The sequence below is a fragment of the Pagrus major genome, chromosome 11 (genome assembly GCF_040436345.1).
Source record: "Pagrus major chromosome 11, Pma_NU_1.0".
In the NCBI taxonomy this organism is placed as follows: domain Eukaryota; kingdom Metazoa; phylum Chordata; class Actinopteri; order Spariformes; family Sparidae; genus Pagrus; species Pagrus major.
Genome location: NC_133225.1, coordinates 19,991,231 through 20,015,582, shown reverse-complemented (window position 1 = coordinate 20,015,582; position 24,352 = coordinate 19,991,231).

The following is a 24,352-nucleotide window of genomic DNA, read 5'->3' as shown; positions in this document are numbered from 1 at the left end:
CCCCTGAGACACAGCCATCCAGGCAAAATGAGTAAATTACCGCCATTAAGCAATTTAGAATGAACGTAGGAAAAGTGTTACCGACAATAACAGTATGTGTAACATTCTGAGACATACAGTCTATTATTGGTTGAATATGTATAATATAGTCGAAAAAAATTCCTTAAGCATATCTAAAAGGTAGCAGGGGAAAAAAAGAAAATAAACAGAGCCTTTGTCATCACGAACGGCCTTGATTTCTCTTAGTGTGCAGGTAGATTCAGCAGTCTTTTAATTCCCCTGTCAGCAGACACCTGTCCATCTCTTACTGAAGGAGTTTAAGGAGTGCTGCCTCGACCCAAACATCAGATGCTGACCCGACTCTTCTTCCCCTCTTTATCCCGTTTCCTTTTTTTTTTTTTTTTGCACAACTTCCTTTGCTGCGAGCACCCTGAGGCCTGCAGTATGTTATGAACAGCCCCAGTGTTATAGCTACCGCACACACACACACACACACACACACACACACAGAACTCATATCTGCTGCCTACTGTTTTAACCACTCCACTGCAGCTGTAAGAGCTCGCCTGAGAAGGCGGAGCAACAATTGGGTTCCATTAGGAAGATATGTGTAGCACTTGCAGTATGTGTGTGGGTGAAGCTGTGTGTGTGTGTGTGCGTTTGCTGGTTTTAGATGTAAGATGAACCACACTTTAGCATTTTATTTTTTTATTTTAAAGTGCGTGTCATGCTCAACCTGTGCAGATCTCCGTGTCCCTGTCTTTCCACCTTGTCCCTGTGGTTTTGAAAGTGTCGCGTCTTTTCATCTTTCTTAGAAAAAGCTGTCATTTTAAGCGGCCAATGTTTTCTCAATACATGCTTTAATTAACGTACTGTCACATTCAGGCAAAAAAACCCTGTACCCCCCAAAAATGGCTGCTTTTTGTTGAGTGTTGAGTGTTGTGAAATGTTTCAACAGACAGAGGCTTGTAACATAACATGAACTCCATTAACTGAAATTCAAATTCCCACAACACCTGCAGGAGACTTTCTAGTGAAACACAAATAGATGTCGCCCACGGACGTGTTGAAAACGTTGCATCCTTCTGAATACTTCTGTGTCCGGACGCTGTTTGCATATGTGCGTGATGGTGTGAGTGGAATGAGAGTGCTTATCTGTTTGTATGCCAGCGCTACACTTTATGCTTTATTTAGATACCTGGGTTTTCCGGTGTGGAGCTGATGACACTGTGGTGTCTTGCCTCCCACGCCTGCCCTGCCCTGACTCACACAAGAGCTGCGAACAGATAAGCTGTGGGAGAGCGACAGAGATATCCTTCACTGGCTCCACTTAGCCAGGCTGACACATCTAACCGCAGACAGCAGTTCCGCTGCGGAGATGAGGGCATTACTGTAAATATCACAAAGTCAATTTTACCGGCAAGGTCAGATGAATACAAAGAGTTTTGAGGAGTTTGCTCAGCTCACTTTCCTTTAGACTTTGGTGTGAATCTGATTTGGTCTTGTTCTAATCAGCATGTGCGAAGGTTTTGAGAAGTCTGCCTCTAAATTGTCTCGAGTTGAGAGGGATTCAATTTATGCTGCCTAAAGGGGCTCTGCGGTAGTTCTGTGTTGTGCTGGAAGCCGGTCATTAGTTTATGTCAGTGGACCCATTTCTAAACCAACGTTAACTACTGTTGCTCTCTGTTAGCGGAACGGTGAGAGGCACTAAGAGGAGGCACTCGAGAACTTGCATAAAATCATCACTCTTTGGACTGCCGCAGAAAATCTGACCAGTCCTTCACAAAGAAGTCCACGGTCCACGGTCCACCTTACAATCCGCTCACATATGGCCATTAAAAAAAAATGATTCTATACATGTAAATTGCAGCAAATTGCTACATTGAGGCCCTTTAAATCATTACGACAACCACTGTTTCAGTGCAGGGTAATACATAGATGTTTTTTACTCCACAGGATGGACTTACTGACTTACCAGTAATTTATGTTGGACATGTCAGATAGAAATACTGTAGGAACATTCTTGCACACAATCTGGGACTGTAAAGTTGCTGACCCGTTTTGGTAAAAAAGTGGTTGGGTGCGATGGTATATGTATGTTTTCCTGTGTTTTACACAATGTTGGAAAGAGTGCTGAAATTAAAAGTAACTAAATAGATTACATGGCGTAATAAATACTTAAGTACAAGTAAAATTGCAGACTTGAAAAATATAAAAGTACAGATACCCCCAAAAATGACTTAATTACAGTAATTTGAGTTGCTGTAATGAGTTACTTCAACCCTTGGTTGGAGCTAGCTCCTGCAGAAAGATCTACCACAGCCTTAATCATCACAAAACAATTATGTCCTTAGTAAAAATCCAAATCCAAGTTTCATCCACGTGGCTGTACGGAGCACAGAGCCAATGACCTGCTACAAGGACATTTTTGTGTCTGTCCTCATTACATAATATGTAAGATGACCAGTAGAGCACTCTTCCAAAGCATGCTCCTTTAAGTAGAGATTTTCAGTGTTTAGAGCATTAGCTAATGGAGGTAATTCTTAACAGCATCAATTTACATTCCAATATGAAATCCTCAGGTCATTGTCCGCCAGCATCCCAAACAATGGCAGGGACCACCTCCAATAAAAAGCTCAGTTTCAGCCAGTGGGAACAGGGAGACTGAAAAACATATCTCCTCCTCCCACTGCTGCTTAATTCCTCCCTACCACACACACACACACACACACACACCCTCTGCCTTCTCTTTAGTGGAGTCCGACAGCTCTCGGGGAAGAAGGGATTTTACTCCGCTCTTTCCAGATGACCTCCTCTAAACTTGGGTCCTGGGCTTAGCACACAGGAGGAACACAAGGGGGAACAGTGTTGCAAATGTGTCGCCCAGAGTGTTAAAATTCCCCCAGGAATGTTAATCTGACCAGTCCTCCCAGCACACACACTTCAATAATCCTCAACCCCATCGCTTAAGACGGATTTGGTTGTCCACCGCTACTACTTGTTTTAAGACCTACTCTGTTAGCCCAAAACTTATCCAGCCATCCAAACCAAAAACCAAATAATATCTTAGGTTCCAATTGTCTTTAAAGCTCTGTGATTGAATGAATTATCAGAAAAAGTGAAAGCAGAAATGTCCGTGACCATTTCTGCTCTTGGAGAGCGGCTTTCTGCAGAACATTTAATTACTTCCCATTCATGCTGCTTTTGATGGATAATAAATCTCGTGGAAAGAGTTTCACTACAAAAAAAGAGGGCCACTCCAAAATGAGATATTCAGCATGTGGGGGGAAAAAAGTCACATTACACATATTTAACATGAAAAGAAAATTTCATTACTATCTTTGTGGTCGTAACAGTGAAAGTAATTTTTGGTAGAATTAATTTTCACTACTGATTTTAGACTCAAATAATTATCTAAAAATACAGCTCATACAAGCAGCTTCTCTTCAAAAGGTTCACAGTTCAACCGACCTAAAAAAAGAACAAAAAAACTTTTAAATTAAACTTAAGGTGCACTTCGTAGTTTTGGGGAGAACATTTTAATCCGAAGAGAGAGATTTTCACTGACTGATTTTTTTATGCCTAAAAAAAAAAACTAAATAAACAAACTCTTTTTGTTTTCATGACTCAATAAACTGAATAAACAAACTGACCTTAAAGGACAAAACAATTTCATACTGTTTTGTTTTGTTTATATGTGGCGGACCCAGCTTTGTTTATTCAGTTATGGGGAAAGAAAAAAAAATCTGAATTTAGCTAGCTGGTTAGCATGCTAACTTCAGTAAACATCTCCGGGACACAATACTTAAAATTAAATCTTTGACATAACGTCAACACTGTTATTTTTTCACATTGTGATGATAATTTTAGTTTATTTTTAAATGTTTGAGATGAAAGTTTTTACATAGTGCTCTTTTAATTTGCTTATTTTCTAAAGCCTTTACAACCACTACCACTTTGTGGGAGCGCTGTTGGGATGTAACACCCTCAGAGCCACAGAGCGCACCTCGACAAGTATTGGTCATTGTCGATGTAAAACATGTACATGAATATCCTCCTGTGCTATAAATGACCATCGGATTGGATTTACGAACACATCCAAAGCCTTTTAATGGGATTTATTTTTTCAGTCCTCTATCTCATTCACTAAAAACCTATTTGTTAAACAAAACAGCTACACGTTGTTTGTCAAACTGTCATTTCCCTCACTACCTTACACACAGTATGTACTGTGTATGTATCTGGGTATAAATGGAAGCACTGTCTGCTTGTGCACCGAGCACTCCTGATATACAAGATAAACTCCCCTTAGGGCCACTGTTTATTTATTTCCTATGCTATGTGGACATTTGTGTGGCACGGTGTGTATCCAGCGTGAGTGTGGTCGTGTGTGTGTGTGTGTCAATAGTTTGACTGCTTGCATGCCTTTCCCGGAAAAAAAAAAAAAAGGGGCAATGTTTACTTGCAGAATGATTTCCTCTGGTTTGAATGTCTTCTTTTTTTCCCCCTCCCTGTATCCATTCTCGACACTGCATGGAGAGAGAAACAGGAGGCAACTCGGGGCTTTTTAACTTCTTGACCTTCAGACATGATTGAATCTGTTCTGCTGCCAAGCCAGACAAAAGGCTTCTGAAAGCAAAGAGTCAGCTCATGACTTGGCCTTCATGTAGCCACGGACAGAGGGAAAGAGGGAGGGAACGAGAGAGAGAGAGAGGGAGAGAGAGCAATCATGTCATGCACAACATTTATTTATTCAAACTGTCCATCTGCTGTGTGGCTTAAGCTTGGCTGGCATACAGCACACACACACACACACACACATGCGCACAAACACACGCTTTTGTCTTCCTCATTCACACACAGACACATTTTACAAAAGACCAGGGCACCATAGGTTGGTTGAGTCATAAGCCGTCATTAATCTATTATTACTTTTTTTTTCATCACATTTGCAAAAAGGTAGTTGCCAAATAATTATAGACCTAACTAGATTTAACCTACTCCAGTCCAAATCCTGTACCTCACCAGGAATCATTGAGTCAAGCCACTGTGAGCATTAAAAATCCAAATGTCTACCAAATTCAGTTGTCATAATGCATTTCTGTCAGAGGCAGTGAACAGATCTATACATTGACCTTCACAGAAAAACTAGAAATGCGGATCGCGCCCTGATTGAGTTTTGTGAAGTCGTCCACCTGGAGAATAGATCACCACCCTGCTTAAAACAGACAAAGGCGTCATCATCAAGATGTTCTCTGCTTTTTCTTGAAAAAACAATGACTGCTTTTCTCTTGTTGGGATGGGTCATTTTTCAAGATGAACGAATGCACTCTTAATAGGTTCACTCTGCTGGATTTATGGGGATTCTATTCGCAGAAATAAATATATTATTTATAACTATGTTTTTTTCCAGGTAGTTATAATCACCCGAAACTAAGAATCATTGTGATTTTGTCACTGTAGAATGAGTCTTTCATATCTACAGAGAGAGCGGGTCCTCATCCACTGAGTTGGCCATGTTGCCAAACACTGACTCTATAGAGAAGCCTTTTCCACTGTAGCGGAGGGTGAGGCAAGGGGTGTTCAACTGGTTGCAATCTGCAACCTCACCACTAGATGCCACTAAATCCTGCACACTGGACATTTTATTCAAATCAAATCGCACAGAATTGACATGTTCTCCCAGTGCTGTTGTGGGTTTACTGCGGGTCCAGTTTCCTCTTAGAATTAAAATACACGCAGCTCGATTGGGATTTTAACAAATCTGGATTTAATCTGCACTTCAATAAATGCTGAATAACTGTAATTAATGTTTGTGCTTGTCACCATTTCCTCTCAGCACCATTTACTTTGTCATGGTTGTCTAGTAATGAAGAGCAGCCAAGGCTAAGTCACATTTTCATAAATCCAACTAATAATTAATAGATAAATAAATATATAAAAGCATCTTCTGCCACTGACTGTGGAAGATTGAAACTGCCTAAATCAATTTTCAACTTAGAAAGAGTAAATAAAGTCATTGAAATACCAAACTGATTGATGACTCATGAATGACAGGAATTCCAAATTGAAAAGACAGCACCTTAAAAGGAAGTCAATAGTCAGGTGGTAGGAAGTCACCCGTACTGTCAGTGTTCCTGCCTCTGCGTGGCTAAGGGTAGTGATGAGAGAAGATTGCAAAGGAGGCAGCTGTGCAGGCGTGGGAGTATAAACAGTTATGACATGGTGACCCGGTACAGTGTTGATATGTCAATGGTGTTCCTTTGTGTTATCACTCGACCGTTCAGTCACTTTGATGATGATTTGCTTCCTTGTGTGACAGCTCTGTTGTCAAGCTGGTGATGGAAAACAGGGAAAGCCTGCAACACACAACACAAGCGTTGTGAAAATAACGAGGGATTATGCTTACATGAGTGTACAACGATTTGCACTTACATGCAGAGGCACATACGTGACTGTGTTCCGTCAAGTTCATGTACACAAAGGTGTGAAGACAGACACTCCGCCACACAAACAAAAACCGGCTTTAAATCACTGTTTAAAATGGAACTGTTAGCCATTTAGCTTTCAGTGTTGGTAGCATTTTGTTTGGTGTATGTTTCCCGTGGATAACTGGCCACATGGAGACAGTATAATGAGTGTTTCTAGGTATGAATGTGCCTTAAAACTTCATTCTTTCTGGTGGCAAGCAGGGGATGAGAAAATGGCCCGACTTCTGACTTGATTTATAACCTCAGTGAACAGTTTCCCAGTAAGATTGTGGTCTCAATCGATATTTTTCCTCCATGTCTTCCAAATAAGTCACTTCTGGCCGAGATGGCAGATCGGTAATGCCAAACTCAAGGCTTTAAAACAGTAGTCCACCACCAACCAATGGTTGACGTCCCGGTGGCTCAGTCTACAATGTATAATAAAGGCTATGATAATGTGACATCATGTTGAGATATTTCTAGCAGCTAGAGTTTAATGCAGCAGTATTGATATTTTCAACAGTCTTTCAGCTCATTGTTTTGATTATACTGTATTATACTGTAAGTTAATTCTCAACTATCTCATCACCCTGTTTCCAGCCACACCAGGCAGCTATTTTCAGTGCAAAAGCTCCAAATAACTCACTCTACATGATTACCAAGAAGTCGGTGAACATAGTGGATCATTTAGCAGCTAAAACGGCCCATGTTTTCTTCCAGAGTTGCTAAATATTGTCAGTATTTGGATATTTGTCTGGTCGCCAGAAACACGAGTCTGAGTGAATGCTAAGGCTCCATGTCTGGCTGGTGTGTAAATAGGCAATCGTTTGTTGTGTGTTTGCCATAACTACTTTACAAGGTGATCAAATGTCAGATGTTGTGTAACAGTTTGTTACATTGCCTCAAAGTGCCAAAAAAATCATGCAGTTTTAAATGTTTGTTTGATTTTAGTTCCGCAGAACAGAGGCAAAGATATTTTTCCAACCATTTTTGCACCAGTAGTTAGTACATGGAGAAGAAGAGTTTCCAGTTTCTTGAATAGCCTCAAACGACCTGAAAGCAATTGGGCCACCCAAGTTTAAATTTCTTATGGCTGCTAAGCTGCTGGGTATAACACCTAAAACATGAATTGGTAAACCTATCTGAGTGTTTGAGGTTGGACCTTCTGTTATTTACATTCCCTTTCTGACGGCACAGTATGGTCTAACCATGCAAAATTCATTGCCACTTTTCACCACGGGTGCCACCAGCCTGAATTAAGTTGATTCTGATTTAATCAAAAGGATCAGGTGTTGTTTGATTGAAGGCGGCGGCGGTGTTGGAGGGGAAATATAGGGATAGTTTTACAAGAAAAGACGAGACCTGGCAACGTTGCCCAGCAGTACGTGCTGATATCCCTGATGAAATGTTCTAGGAGAGCATGCTGTTATTACCCCAGCGGATGTTATTGTACAAAACCGAAGACGGGTAATGAAATGATGTATGGTCTTTTACTGAGCAGGCGGGAGTGTGTGTACTTGTATGTCTGTTAGCGCGAGTGTGTGTGTGTGTTAAATGAGGAACCAGGCGGCACCATCTGCCTGACAGCGGCAACAAAAGATGATGAGATTGTGTCCGAGAGGAAATCTACTTGTGTTTGCCCTGCGTGCCCCCCTGCTCTCCACCTTTAACACACACACACACACACACACACACACACACACGAAAACACACACACTGGCTCTTCTTTGTTACCTTTTAGCTCTCTGATGGGAGGGGCGCCACACGAAGGGAAATACACGAGAAGGCAATTTGTTAGCAGTCCACGGTGTCACCTTGTTGCTTAGTTGCTTTTTGTTTTTCAGGCAGCTCTTGCCAGCAGAGGATGAAGTAGAGAGGGGGGGTCAGGTAGTGAGAGAGATAGCACTGGCAAGCACCATCACAGGAGGAGGGGGGTGTGACTGCGAGGGCGGACAGACTTACAGCTTGTCCTCCAGTTCCTGGACCGGGTGACTCTTTGTATGACACCTCTGCTGTAAGCGGAGCTGCGCCAGGCACGTCCGCTGCTGGCTGACAAACCCCGTATCCTGTCTCTGTCAGGCCCACCTCTCCCTCTCACCCGCCAGCGGTGAGGGTGAGGAACAAACGAGAGACTGGGGAAGACAGAGTGGCAGAGAGAGGGAAAGAGGGAGAGAGACATCGAGGAAGGGATGTATCGTGTTTGCCCACTTCTGCCAAGAGACCTGAAGGAGGCGCGCATTATTGGCATTTTTCATCTCCAGATCATCTAGCATTCTCGCAGTGTCCAGGTTGCCAGATGCTTCCTTGGAGATCTCCGGTTTCACTTAGAGAAGAGGCCTTTGTCCTCACACTGGAAATCTGTGGCACGCTCATCTGGGCATAACCCAGACCGAAACCATGTACAGGATGGAGTAACTGTCCCTGGCTAAGTGTACTCAGTAACATTATAGTGTTGAGGAGTTTACTTCTTGACATTTATTTATATTTATAACAGCTCCAGTGACATGGCCTCGAAAGAAGTCACGGCACACCTTTTTGACTAAAAGCTGCCACTCACATAATTGCAGAAGATGGAAAGAGATGAGAGGGCAACAGAGAGAGGGAGAAAAAGGACAGATGGCGTGCTAAGTGTCATGGAGGCCTCCGCAGATGTTTACTTCTGGGGGAGGAGAAAACGTGACCGGCCATCTTGAGGCCCTGTTGTGCGAGGCCAATGGGAGTGAGGCTAAATTGAGTTAACATATATTAGCATTGCTTCCTCTATCTCAGGCCAGGCCCGCTAATTATTTGCAGCTTTCTTTTAGCTATATTTCAACTCTCAAAAGGCTTATTTCTAAACACTTTCCATTTGTTAAAATAAGGAAAACAGAAGATATTGATAAATTTATAAATAAATAAAATATTTAATTTGGCAATTTTGTGAGGCAAAGAGGAAGAGCCGGAGTGTTTTTTTTGTTTTTTTTTCCAAGGGGGCAGAAAGTCAACCGTGACGAATAGACCATATCTTGTGCATCATTACATCTGTACTTCAGGTCTGCTTCACAGATTTATGTACATGACAAGCTTGTTTAGGCTCCCCTTCCTTTCCGCTTGTTATTGGCTTCCGCTTCATGCCTGACTCCACGCACTTGAACATGTGATTCTGTGTAATTCCAAGCATTTTACTTGCTCAGATGTGGCAAAGGTGGCATGTCGACCATGACCTACGGAAACTTGACTCATGCTTTTTAGTAGGAAAAGAAATTGAAATATGTACCTCTTTGTCACTGTTTATCATGCGCCTACGTTTTGTCTGCACATGGTCAGATTTTGGTACAGGTTAATGGATTTGCACAAGGCAGCTCCTTTTAAATTCTCTATGTATGAATAATCCTGGATCTCTTCTCACATTTACCCTTCTAGTCTGCCTCTCTTCTCCCACAGTACTCTAGGCAAAATGTGTCTGTCTCTCAAAAACATGAATCAACCATTTGATCCAAAAGCAAAGAAAGAATGCAAAGGAAGAACATCAGTCAGAACAGTCAAGAGATTAAACTGAGTAATCTAATACAGGAGAACTCATTACAACAACTTATTTCCGAGCTCAAATTAAGTCACAGTACTGTATGTGCTTTATTTCATAGGCGAAGGTTGTCAGACAAAAGAGCCCTTTGAGAAGAAAATCAAATCTGGATCTGGAAGTCCGGTCAGGAGTTTGAAATGGGAGTACATGTGCGTGCACCAATGAGAGTGAGCGTGCGTTTTGTGTACTACGGTGGGCCTGTTATGCTGCACATGTGTGTGCACGAGGAAGGTAGAAAATGTCTGTATGTACATTATGTGTGCACGCAAGAGTATGTGTAGGACAAATTTTCTCCCCGGTGAGAAGCCGAATCCTCCTCCTGCCCAACATTAGGCTCACGACTACCTTTCCACTGGTACCATGCCTTAGGACCAGACCTCTGCTGTAAGGGCACTGAGGTGTTGCTGCGTGATCACGCTGATGCCACAGTGAGGCATGAGGCATGAGGTGCGATGACCTTCATGGGGTTTTTCCCAAGTTATTTCTGCTGAGGAAATAAACAAACATTTTTATTTCACAGTTCAGAGCTATTCCAGCAAAATAATAGAGGGTGGTGAGTCATGGTGTGAAACCATTGTACAGACATAACAAACTTCGCCACACGGACAGAGTCAAGGCCAAGGCATGACCACCCGTCTAAGCACTGGGGGAGTGAGAGTCACTGATCAAACCAGATGTTCACAAGTCACGAAACAGATCAAGACTCAAGTCCTTTTAAGTCACGTCACAAGGCTCAAGTGTGATGGTTCCACATCATCAAGGGAAGCTTCCGGAAATGTCTCTACACATGAATTACTTACAATTTAATAATGTATGTTTCTAACGTAAAATGTATCAAGTGGTAATGAAACTTTGTCTAACTGCATCAGGTTGCTGTCACTGAACATGTCACATGCAAATCATGAAAATCATGTACTGTATGCAAAGCAAAGCAATGGTGAGAGGTAGTCTTCAGTTCGGAAAGAAACAGAACGTTTTCTATGTTTTAGTTCCAAGCAGCATCAGTACAAGCTAACCAATCATTAACCTCTCACATCCAAATCTGCCAGAACAATAACCTGAAAACACACTAAAAACCATGTGAACAAAGTTAACGAGCTGCCCACACATTTAACCTAACAGCAGTAACAGCAGGGACATCAGCTCAAGAATAGTTCTAACAGCATAAAAATAATGACTTTTCAATTAACTGTGTTGTAGCCAGTGCAGTGTGTTCTATTCCCATTTCCTGTCCACATTTTTTCTGTTTTGCTCAATCCACAGAGGACAGTCCATGTTATAAAACATGTGAAATCCATGTTTGTTGTGTGTTTTTTTGGTTGCTTTTATCATTACACATGAGTGTGAGTCAAGTCTGAAGTCAATAAAGATGAGTTACAAGCTGTATGCATCTGAACCTTCATGTATAGCAAACAACAGTTCATAAGTACTGATAGTAAATACATGATGATATCAGTTCTCAAGTTGCCTGTGTCGAAACAAACAATCAGCGGGGTGAAGTTGCTTCTTACCATTTATCCCTAGTCAGCAATGTCGATTAAGTACGGGTCATTGCTGTCACTATGTTGCCGCTTTCATTACAGGATAATGAACATGCTAATTGATGTGGAGTCACGAGAGAGATGGAAAAAGATGGAAAGAGAAAGAAAGGAAGGTAAAAGAAAATGTGCTGAGTAACTACTCCTGTACATGCTCAATTGATGCTACGACATTTCCCAGATTGAAACTGTCAAGTTAGGCTTACACTGTCCCTGATCTCAGCATGACTAATAAAGTTTCCATTAACATAGGAAGTATATGGTAATACGTGCACCTTATCCAAACAAACTAATGCATGACTTGTGTAACAGGGATTTATTTAATGAATGAAAGCTAGGGAAAGACTTTTCCAAAGATTTAAAACCTGTGCATGTACTCAACCAATGTGGTTAGGGTAATGTGTGGTACAGGGAAGCAGAGCAGGCATTTATTTATACAAATGTTAACAGATTATTAGTTTAACCAGCACAGTTGTGCAATGCCAGTACCATAATGCTCTGGGCCAGTGAGTCAGTGACCCACAGACGCAACTCTACTGTAAATGACGCCACAGGCCACTGACATCATTCCGTGCAGATGCTCTCAAACTCAACCACATGAAATGGGTGGGCTGGAAATGACTAGAAACTGGATTAGAGCAGCTGCCGTGATTAGTATTTGTCTGAAGTAAGAAACAGTTTTTTACCGGTTGTTTGTTTTCAGGTAATGCAATAATTGGCGGTTGGCTGGTGCCAGCACTCCTGAAGTCCCCACAAAAGGCGATAAACAAAACGTCTGAGGTGCTTTGTTGCAGTGAAGTCATTACGATGCAAGATGATGGAAAAATTTTGATTCCAAGTTATATACCGACATGTTTCAGCTCAATAGAGCCTTCTTGGGTTGGGGAGTTTTAGCCTCAGATCATTCTTAGTAAATCGGTCTTCCACTGCGGGCTTGTTTGCATGCCTTCCATGTTTGTATTTAAATTGTTATTTTATTGTTAATGAGAATTATTTATCATCTTTCCTCTGTTGTCAATCTCCTGCCTCCAATCCTTCCTCTCACTTAATCCCTCCACTTCTGTCCGATCACGCTCCCTCTGTCTGTTTCTCCCTCTTTCTGTCGGTGCATCCTGCCATCGCTCCGGATCCAATGTGGCGGAACAGCGGCTGACGTCGGCTCTTCTTCTTCTCTGTATTGCAGCGGAGCCCTAATTGCTGGTCTCTCACACAAGCACACAGAGCTGCTTTATCTCTAGCTGGCCACACCACGCTTCAACAGACAGCCCAGCAGCAGCGGAGGCAACTGCAGCCTCCACAGTTCAACACCCCCTCACCACCCTCTGCATCCACCACAACCACCTTAAAAGGCTCCAATTAAACCATTACTGTAAGGAAGGGAGGAAGCAGGAGCGGGTGAGGGAGGCAGGAGGGGAATGAAAAATGAGGCAGAGAAAGACAGAGGATATATCAAAGAGAGTGAGAGGATGAGCTTGAGATAAATAGGAAATTAAGCATTGTTTTGCCATGCAGGGGGAAAAAAAAGCCACAGGGAAGCAAAATATAAAGAAAGCGAATAAACAGCGTGAGATTTCTTGCTATTGCAGAAGACAGATCCACCCTGTAGCATCAGACTGTGACGCTACAGACACGAGGAAGGAAGGAAAGGAAAAGGAGAAGAGATATTGAGGCAGTGATTTACACTCCTTTTCGTCTTGGTGTCCACGGAGCCTGAGGGTAAAGGAAATGGCAGAAGGCACAGGGAGATAAGACTCTTTGTTCTACTGAGGTGTAGAGATCGTTACATTCCACTAGATAGCCTTACACTCCTGTCTAGCTTGGCTGACTGGAAATGAAAGAGAGTATAAGTTAGTGTCTAAGAAGGCCAGACGCCATATTTTATTATGGCTTCGTATGGTGACTGCCCTTGGCTATTTTCAGAGGCTCTCTGTGCAACTATCTGCTAAAAACATCTTTAAAAGTTGCCATGGCCTTTAGAGGTGCTGGGAAGCAAATTTTGATTCCTCTGGATAAGGCAAAGTTGGATGTTTTCCTTTGTTTCCAGTCGAGACATGGTTGAGGCTGGGTGACAACATGTTCACTCTACCTAACTAGTGTGGAAAAGATTGCAACATAATTGGAAATAATGGATTGGAGAAATCATGTTTAGGATTAAAGGTGCAATATGTTATCTAAAACTAAATTTGTCAACAGAATGTGGGGAAACACCTGTGTTGACGTAATGTTAAGTTAGCATGCTAACCAGCTAGCCCCGGGCCTTAAAACACCTTTCTTTCTAGCTCCTGTGTTAGCAGTGTAATCAGCAACACTACCCTGGCTAACTGAGCTAACACGCCAACAGTAACACCAGTCGTGGCTCTAAAAAGGAATACAGTTAGCAACAGTTAGCAGTTATTCTGATGACACGTTGTCCCCCCAAAATGTTGGTTGTATGAATTCAAGGTGGCCAATTCTTACGTACTGCACCTTTCAAATAACTTTGTTTCATTCATGAAACACACCATGGGCTCCTGTGTTGACTTTGTCTCTCTTTATACATAATTTGTCCTTTGTTTACTGGGACTTACATACATACTTACATATACACAGCAATACAGAGTCGCCAATGGTGCACCAATGAACAAGGTCCATTCATGTTCTTGGGTACTGTGTCCTCTTCAACAGATACACTTCTTCCAGTCTTTTTACTAAGCCAACCTGCTGCTGGCTGTGGCCTTACATTTTAAACACAAATATGAGAGTGGTATCAATCTTCTTATCTTACGTATTTTCCAAAATATCAACCTAGTCCTTGACGATTTATCTGGAGCAGTGAATGATGTTTCTGATAGTAGAGTACTGGAGTGGCACTTTGAAAATATTCAATTACAGCCTCGAAACAACCTGTAACCCTGACCAGTGCATAAGTTACCAGACGTGCACTGATTCACAGCAGCACACAGTCATTCATTTCCACTACTCTTGAAACAGGGTGTGACTGATGAAGCCATTCCCCTATAAGCAGACAGAGGGTCGAATGTATCACCAGCCACGCCACACTATTCATTATTGGCCTGTAGCTACCTGGAGGTCTGTGATACATGATAATACCTTCTGCTTTTGTTTGTCATAAATTTTGGCTCCCAGGCAATAGGAGCGTCCGAGAACTGTGCTACCTATTTACTCAAGGCGGCCAAGCATAGAGCCATCTGTGCTCACTAGTTCATATATTCACCAACGCACCCCAAGGTGTGATACATCAGATATAACAGGCTGAGGGCAGGACCGGGCGTCGGCCATTATGCAGTCAGAGCGGTGGAAAATGACACAGAATGTCTCTTTCTGCCCCTCTCTGCAGCCATGCCAAGAGGTTCTCCTGGCATCGAGGCATCTCATTCCATGTAATGGCCTGATGGTTTTACATGGGCAACAAGTCAAGCTGAAAACACTGAGCCGTGAACTGGCCCATCTAGGAAAATTGCCACTAATAGGATACGGTAAGTAGGCTGTGACACTCCTTAGTGAAATTTACTGTTACATATGTGACAGTTTTGAGAAAAACGTTTAAACTTTTTGATTTTTTCACCACTGGTCGCCTCATTAGTGAACTCTGGTGTGAGAAAAAGAGAAAGGTTATGGAAAGGAAAGGGGAGGGACGGGGAATAAGAAAATGATGGAGTGACTAAGGGGAAATGAATTGGCTCTGTCTGTCTGTGTTGGGAGGAAGGTGAGGATTCAGGGGCCACCCTGGGGCCTTTTCCAGTGTGTGTGTGTGTGTGTGTGTGTTGAACGGGGGGAGGTTTAAGGATAGAAGGCGAGATAAGATAAGAATGACAGTGGTGGGTGGGGTCGTTTAATTGTGTTTATCCAGAGCTTCGGGGCTGTTGTGAGTGTGTATGAGTGTGTGCGCGTGTTCTGAGGGGAAGCATCTCTGTGGGTCAACATGGCCTGGGAGTCATCCCAACTCAGTTTGACACGAGGGAGACGGATCACCGTTAAGAAGGGCGGAGGACCAACACACACAGGACGTTCAGCGGTGTTTGTTAGCATCCTGCCCCCTTCTCCTTCAATACCATACGTCGGGGGGGAAGACGGACGAGATTCACCCCCTAACTAAACACAAAATCACCCCCTTGTGTATTTTTAACTCCACAGATCCAGAAATGTCCACCCACCCACCAATTCATTCAGGCAATATGGGGATCGCTGAAGGCACTGACAAGCTAAAACACCATCCCTGGATCCGCTAATAGCAAAAAACACCCTGCTAATGGACAGAATGGTTTATTACCACTTCAATCATTCCTGACATGTGTATAGCTAGTCTTGTGTGCTAGCCCCTGTTTCACAGAGGCCATTAAAGTAGCCATCTTCCAGGCTGGGGGTGGGCAGGTAAAATGCTCCCCTCTAATGCAACTCATACATAACCTGTAAGCTGTTAGGAGGTCACCCCCCTCAGGCATACATGAATGATAATGCCTTCTATTGCCTCAGTTAAGTGTTCCTGTGTTATCACTTATCTGGTGTTGTTTTTGATACTGTGGAAGTGCAATCCAGACAGTTAACTCCCTGGACGCGACTATAGTCTGTCTTTATGCCTCCAGTCATTCCTGTGCTTTTAATTCTTGATTGATTGTCTGTTTAGAAAAGAAGAAAAATGAGGATAGATAGATAGATAGATAGATAGATAGATAGATAGATAGATAGATAGATAGATAGATAGATAGATTAACGTAGAATGACAGATGGTCTCAGTCATAGAAAGAAAAAAAAAGGAAAAACTGCTAAAATCTACCACGCAGCGGGAGTATGGTTCTGTCTGTGTCATGTTGTTTTGTGTGTTTGCGCTCAGGGTCCATACAAGGCAAGCAAAAGCAAGCCTTGACACATACAAGCTTCACAGTGCACACACTCATACACACACAAACAAAGATCGATGATGTGCCTCTAACTGGCGATGGGAAGTATGACGACTCGCTGAGACAGAGAGGAGATGAGAGATCAAGATATCATCAGCGGAGAAAGAAGAACTCGATGCCTTTTATTCCTGCCATGCCCCAGTGTTTGGCTCGGAAAACCCGCATGCACCCTCAACACCAATTACACACACACACAAACACACACGCACACACACACACACACACACACACACACACCAGTGATAATCTCAGACAAGGCCCATCAGCTGACTCGCCTGATAAAGCTTGTTATGCTCAACTTTGACCCAGTATGTACTGTTAAAGAAATGTAAAATGAAGCATAGGCATCTCAGCAATAATTTTGTTTATTTAGAATATGTATAATAATATCTAAATATGAAATTAAATGATTAAAGGTGCTCCATGATGACCCTTTTAATCCATTCAATACATTGGTAATAATGGGTACAATAGCTAATTCTGGGTAAAGTATGCACAGGTGGCTCAGTCTGAATAATAATTAGATCATGGGAACAATAACAGGATAGGCAACAAAGCGTTATATACTGTTGAACAAGAAGGGTTGGTCCATAACTAGCCAAACCAGAAACATTGTCATCTAAAATAGATGAAGTGTCTCATGAAAGGAAATGACCAGGCTAATGACTCATGGATGGCATGACATTTCTCTGTGGGCTTTGATAAGAGAAAAGGAAAACTATTGAAAAGACTTCCATTGTTTGCCACCTCAACAGATCATGGGAAAAGAATGCTTTAGAGTCAGTAATGAATGTGAATGAATGAAAGTCCGCACAGTGTGTTGCTGAGGTTGTAGAGTCTTGGGGAAACAATGTTTACTGCACACTGACAGGAGACTATAAAAGATAAACCTTCAGTAAAATCAAGTAAAAGATGCTGTATCCAGGCTCTCATATTCAGGTTTAGTTTAGTCTGGGAAAGAGATGAAGGAGTAATAAAGTTTTTACTGTCCAGTAACACAAAATAGCTTCAATAACAGTAAGCCTTTAAAATACTCATTGATTTAAGTTTCACATCTCTGCATCAATTAGCTCTTTTATTCATGTCTGCTGAGGAAATGTGGCTTAAACTGTTGATGTCATTTACAAGGAACCAGAGCCAGTAGATTTTGTAAAGGTTGTACATTAATGCATTAATGCATATAGGAGCATTCATATACAGTGTGTAAATAAAACATTTTTTTCTCATGATGTCTAAAGGACTATTCAACTGCCCAACTAAACTCCAAGTTTGAATAAAATCATGGCCATGGTAATAAAGTAAGGAGGAACCAGCGAGTTACATGTAATGAGTTCACCAAAAACAGATCCGTCACACCAAGTGCAGTTCAGCAGTGCATATTTGCTCCTACTTTTAAGCATGACGGTAAAAGCCTTTTACCACCTCCTTTAACAAAGGAAATGCACCCGGTGCCCTCCAGGATTTAAGAGAGCCGCAGAGCTGTTCTAACCTGTCTGGAGTTCCCAGAAGTGATTGAATGATAGGACAAACATGTGCACACGTTCCGGTTGGTGTGAAAAAGGAGCTCTTTCATTAAAGCTTAATTGGCAACAAGGAAATGCGGCTAAGGATGATGTCACAACTGTTATTAATTGCATCTCAAACAATTTCCCTACCAATAAACCTCATTAGGAGAAGCTTGTTAGCAAATTTTCCCACAGAAGGTTGACACTTAACTAAAGCAAAGTAACACAAAGTAACTGGGGCCATTTTGGACACAGATATGACACATATCTCTTCTGTTTATGACTTGAAATTAATGACTTTACGCCTGATTGATCTGATTAATTTGCTTAGCATCAATATATTGTAAATACACCAGGCTTGCGCACTTACTAATGCCACCTTACTAGGAAAACAAAAAGACAAAAACAAGGTACCAGAGCCAAAACCAGCTGACTTTTGGGGCATCGTAGTGATTTTTAGTGAACTGAAGGAAAGTGGATTAATAGCATGAAAATTACAGTGTATTTAAATAGAAAAAAATATACCAATATGACGTTTCAGTGTAAAATGTCTGTTACAGTAACATATGTAACATTTTACTTATTGGACACAAACCCTTTTCTTACATAACTCAACCCTCAGTGCGAAACTTCCACCTGCAGCCATCGGCATGAAGACAATTCTCCAGATGAGGTCTGCACAATTTCTACCTCCCTTAAGTTAAGCTGATGTCTCTGCATGTTGCAGCTCACGGCGTACATGCTAAAACCATGTACAGCATGCAGGTCTGCAATTTCTCAGTTACAGAGTGCAATAAGACTGAAAACATACTTAGCATACCAGACATAATTCAACAGTACTTTTCAAAATGGATTTATTAGGCCTAAAGCCAGGCTCAGAATTGGCATATTAGAAGTAAACCATCAGTGAAAATGTTCCTCATATGCTTGGCATTATTTCATAAGCTAACTGTCCTGACCAAGAATACCCTAACGTGACTGTTAAACATATTAGGCAGCTGCATAACTGAATCTCATTTAGTTTTGGAAAGGAGTCAAGAGCTTTTGATAGGGCAAGGAAGGAAATGAAATAATGTAGCAAATGGGGCACGTTATTAAAAATATGATCCAACCTTGGAATAACATGGACTTTTCACATCTAACATCAAGTGGGAGGTCATGCTCTGCAGATATGATTTCATAATTTAATATAATTTTCTAATGTTTTTATAGAGGCACATAGCCCTGCCTTGATATCAATGGCAAGCACTCTTATTATCTGCCAACATTTTGATCCTAATTACTGTACTTTGTGTAATTTACTCACTCCCGCTGAGAACGAAACTGTAGTAACCAGGTCTCCAGTTGTGTCACTATTTCTTTCATGCCTCAACCTGAACTCTAACACCATGTGTCGGGCTTTTAATTTGCTCTTCTTTGGTAGGTGAGATTGGAGGGCGTCCGCTGGGGGAAATCGATGGGAAAATGGGATGGAATCTGCTGAGTGGATCGGAGCGAATGGAGTCAGCCCTCATGGGCATAACGGGAACATTGGAATGAGAAAGTCTGGACAATGTTTTTAACTTCTTCCAGGAGGCTGACGACAGCAATCTGCTCTCACAAATCCCTTTGTGGGATGTGCTTGCAAGATTAATTTCTTGTTATTCAGAATTGATCGCTTCTTTATGGACTCATTTGTGCCTGATTCTGTTCAGGGCCTGTCTGCCGGCTATCTGCCAGTGGCACCACATTTTCTAAACACGGGAGAACGTTTTCAGGAATGGAGTCTGACTGGCAGTTTTACTGCAAGACTTGCATACAGCTGCTTGCTTGTGGTAAAAGGTGTTCCGGATGTGGGTTAGAGGTAACACCTTGAACATACCTTAGTAGCTGGTACAGCAGCACTTTTTTTCCTTTTTTTCTCTATAGATGATATTAATCTCTAACATCCATCTGTGGTGTAATTGCGCCTCAGATGTTGGAGGAGAGCCTGAGTTCAAGTTCAGCATCCAACTCAATTAAAGTTTGTTTGGCCAGAATGTAGATTGAAACCAAGTGAGGAAATGACTGTACACCCTTTGGTCTTTTCATGTCTTTTCATCTGTTTATTAAAACATTACTGGAGTCAATTCATTCCTGGTATGTTAATATGTGTTTGAGGTACAGAAAGACTGTTGGCGCTGCTTAAGCAAAACAAGTTCAGTTACAGAGTGTGTTTTGGCTTGTGTGTGAAGAAGGTGGGCTGATCAAATATCACTTCTACTGAATTCCAGGTACAATGTGGTATGATCTATGATTTCTGCCATGTAATGGCTTACAGGTGTTATCCTCCATGTGTATTGCTTAACTATTCCCCTTGTCCTTCATTTTTCCAAAGCAAATTGCTCCACTTTTTCCCTTGGAATGACCCAAAACTCTTTGCCCTGGACAGCAGTGAAGATTATCCCCAATTAGCCAGAGAGCTCTGCCAGTAACAAGCTTTCTCTTTCTGTCATCAGACAGTGTGTCATCATCGCTGCCCACCGCTACAGCGCCGGTCACCCTACGATGTGCTGTCGTCTGCTAGGCCTGTCAGTGTCACAGCAACCCGTTGTATGTCTAAGCCTCTGCCAACGCGACACACGGCACTGTCACACTGTCATTTGTAGCTCTCATTTTTCCTTACAGCATTTACTCCCCCTGCATAAACTGCTCTCTCAAGCTTTTACTTCCTCCTCCTCCTCCTCACGTCTCTCGTGACTACATCGCCTGTTAGTCACTTTTAGTTTGATTCCAGAACGGAAAAAAACGAATACTTTAATTTTAGAACCTGGTGTAAAGGATCTGATGCAGGCACGTTGTTTACAGTGCTGCAAAGCAAACAACTCTGCTCTCTCATAAAAGCACTGGAGGTTGATTTGACAGCTCGGTTAGTTGGTCGTTTTCGTAATGCTGACAGTAATTCTGCATTCTGACTTGAGACACAATAATAATGGGTACTGCTCAGTCACACACTCTGATGGCATGTGGTTAATGACGCTTTTCTAAATGAGAATCAGCTCAGCCCAGAGCTCATCCAATTGGGGACATTTAAAGTACCACAACCACTAATGTTTATGTTCCACAGTGAGGCCATTTGATCTCCTACTAAGTACCATGGCTCATCCACACTATCTGTCACTTCAATCGTAAACGATATATATGATGTTAATAATCACATTAAAGTCTACCCTGCGTTCTTGATGGTAGACTAGATGAGCTGAACCGAAAAATTAGCAGTTGTATAATCCATTATTTGCATTCGTAAAAGTTGAGTGCATGTAGGTGTGTCACATGGAGTCGATTCTTCCTGTTTAAGTTGTTCTGCTGAAACAGGAATTCAAAGAATTTCACCTGAACTGAGTCACTTATCACACAATTTGATTATCATCTCTGGCTTTTTTTTGTTTTTTGTTCTTGTTTAACGTTGGTCTAGCAGCAAAGATGGAATGCAAGACTGCATGTGACAGTAATACACACCCTACTGCTTTAAACTGCGTCACTCGCTTCAAAATTGAATGTTTCCTCCTACAGTGTCCATACTGTTATTTGTAAGTGATCTGATCAGATTTTTGACTAACCCATCTTCATGCGTTGGTGTAGTTACAACACCACCGTCAGTCACTACATACACTAGTGATGCAGCTTCTCTACACAAAAGCGTATAGATCCACATCTTGGCCTCAAAACAATCAGGCTATCAAGTCACAGAGCAGACATTTTATCTGTCCACAGACTGCTCTTTGTGTTTTCTTCCATATTATTGTAGAAATTGCATTTCATGTGTTTTTGTTTTTTATTTTTGCTGTCCAGACTTCCTAAAATCACTCTGGATACAATCTGGATATGTCAGAAAAACTGATTGGAGTCATAGTCTGGACATATCTAAAAAGAATAAATTTCAAGTTTTGATTTTGGGGTGTTCTGTCCCTTTCAGGGGCCAATGTTTAGGATTTAGAGGCATCCAGATATGTCCCTCCACCCTCTAAGCGTGTAGAAAAAACCTACAGTGGTCGAAAAAATGAGACGCTCTGTCTACAGCCAGTGCGTGGTTTGTCAGTGCTGGGCTACTGTAGAAACATGGCAGTGCAACATATTGGTCTCTGTGGAAGGTAACACAAAGTCAATGATGATTATTTTAAAGTTATTATATGCGACTGAAAACATGGCCTAATAATACATTTAATTTCTTCCTATAGATTCCACTAAATCCTACACACTGGACCTTTATATCACAAACATCAAGAGTGTAGGTCTCGTGGATAGAAATTAGTGTACTGTATTTGCTGTGTAACTGGTAAAAAAAAAAATATTTGTCTAATGTAATGCCATCATGTTGAAAACTTAAAGCTCTACAGTGCCTCAGAGCAATTAGAGGCCTCCACCAGAGCAACAGAACTGCTTGCAACTTACTGTACATTAAAGTCAAGTAGAGCTGTGATCATTTTACCCCGCCGTTTTAATGATACTCCCCTATACTCTGAGCCAAGTCACTAATGATCAAACTGGAACTGTACATAAACACATAAAACCACTCAAAACTGCCCTTAATAACTAGCTGAGCTGCTTTGGAGGGTTTATAAAACCACGCTAAACAGACACTGTCTCCATTTCTCACGCAACAACGAGAAGCTAATTATTTCAGCATTGTGCTATGAAGACGGCTGCTGCATGGGTGTTCACAGTATGGGAGCTCCTTTGAAGTCGCAAATATGTCCACTCTTCAGCCTCAGACTCCAGACTGCTAATGATTATTTGGCTCTGGGTGGCTTAGTCATTCGTCAGCGCACTCATGAGATAAGGCAACCGCAGGACAAACAGGTCTGACACACACACCTGCCTACAACACTGCTTCATCACATATGCACCCTTTGATCAAACTTGCCAGAGTTTATGTTTGGATTTTCAGCAGCTATGCTTGTGCGAGTACCTGTTCTCACATGGCGACGACACTATATGATGTGAAACCAGCATCTGGGTTCAGATACGTCTTACAGCGCGAATAGCACAAGTGCACTGTTCAGATGGCAAACATGTCACGAGTTTAATCTTACAAAGTGTGGGATGTTTCCACCTGTAAAAACCAGCAGTAACACGAGGTCTCCTCTGCGCTGTGCTCTGCAATGTGCTTTGTAAAGTGACACTTAAAGGATGTCTGTGAGCCTCCCTTCCTGTCATGGCCAGCAGTCCACTTGAGACTCAAGTACTAACACACATTTCACACAACCACTCAAAATAACCCTACCAGGCTGGTGCGGTGCAACCCCACAGTGACCAAGCAAGGAGATGCCATTTACAGGCAAGAACACGAGATAACAAAGGCAGAAACGCTCTCAAGACAAAAAATTCTCACGTGTTGTTTAAATAAGTTATTTTTTCATCAGCTGCTTAAGCTTGTAATCTGAAACTTTGAAGGAGATATATTATACTCATTCTCAGGATCATAATTATATTTTTAGGTTACTACTAGAATTCTCAAAAAACACCATCAGTTTTCTCATACTGTCCAGTGCCCTCGGTCTGAAACGCTTTGTTTTAGCTCCAATCATGTGTCTTCTCTGATTGGCCAGCTCCCACACGCCTGAGCCAACATTGCTGACAACAACAGAGCAGCTGCGCTCAAACAATTCTTACGTGCCAAACCAGCCGCGAGGCATTAATTATGCAAATGTGACTCCCTGACATAGTGTGATGTAATGAGGTCACGGTTTCAGGAGCAGTGATTTCTGTGGGAGACAGGAGCTTCTGTTGGTGCAGACTTTGGGCTTTTTAACTTTCAAGACCTTTTACATGCACAAGAACCTAAAACAGTGAAGGAAGGTAAAAACTAAATATATATATAATAGGCCTAGTTTAATTAAACTCTGTTTTCAATATGTCTAAAAAGAAATTAATGTATATAATTCTAAACTGGCAGCTGATCATTGGCCTGCTGGTGGATGTGGCAGTGTTTTGAAATGCTACTACACATTCATAATCAGTGCCGTCAGCTTATAGAAATACTTTGTACCACATCAGCCATTGGCAATCGTGTTGTAAAGAAATTACCGCTCTTCTAGGGTTATTCTGGGGTTTCGTACTGTAGGAGCTGCAGGCAAGTGGACTGCTGCCGTCTCAGTTCGCTGTCAGCCTCTCAATTGAATTACTCCAATGTTTTATCCCGCACTGTTCCCCGCTTGTAATGAAATTAATGCCACTTTAATTTGCATCACCCTCTTGTTACGTCGCGGGCTGCAGAATGAATGAGGCATTGTTTGACTGCAGGACATGCTGTAGAAAAACAACTGTGGCTCGGAGAACCTTGGAGTGCGCATTAACCGACTTGTAAATGGATCTTATAAATTGTCTTTCAGGGATGGTGAAATTGCTTCCCAAGTGTGGT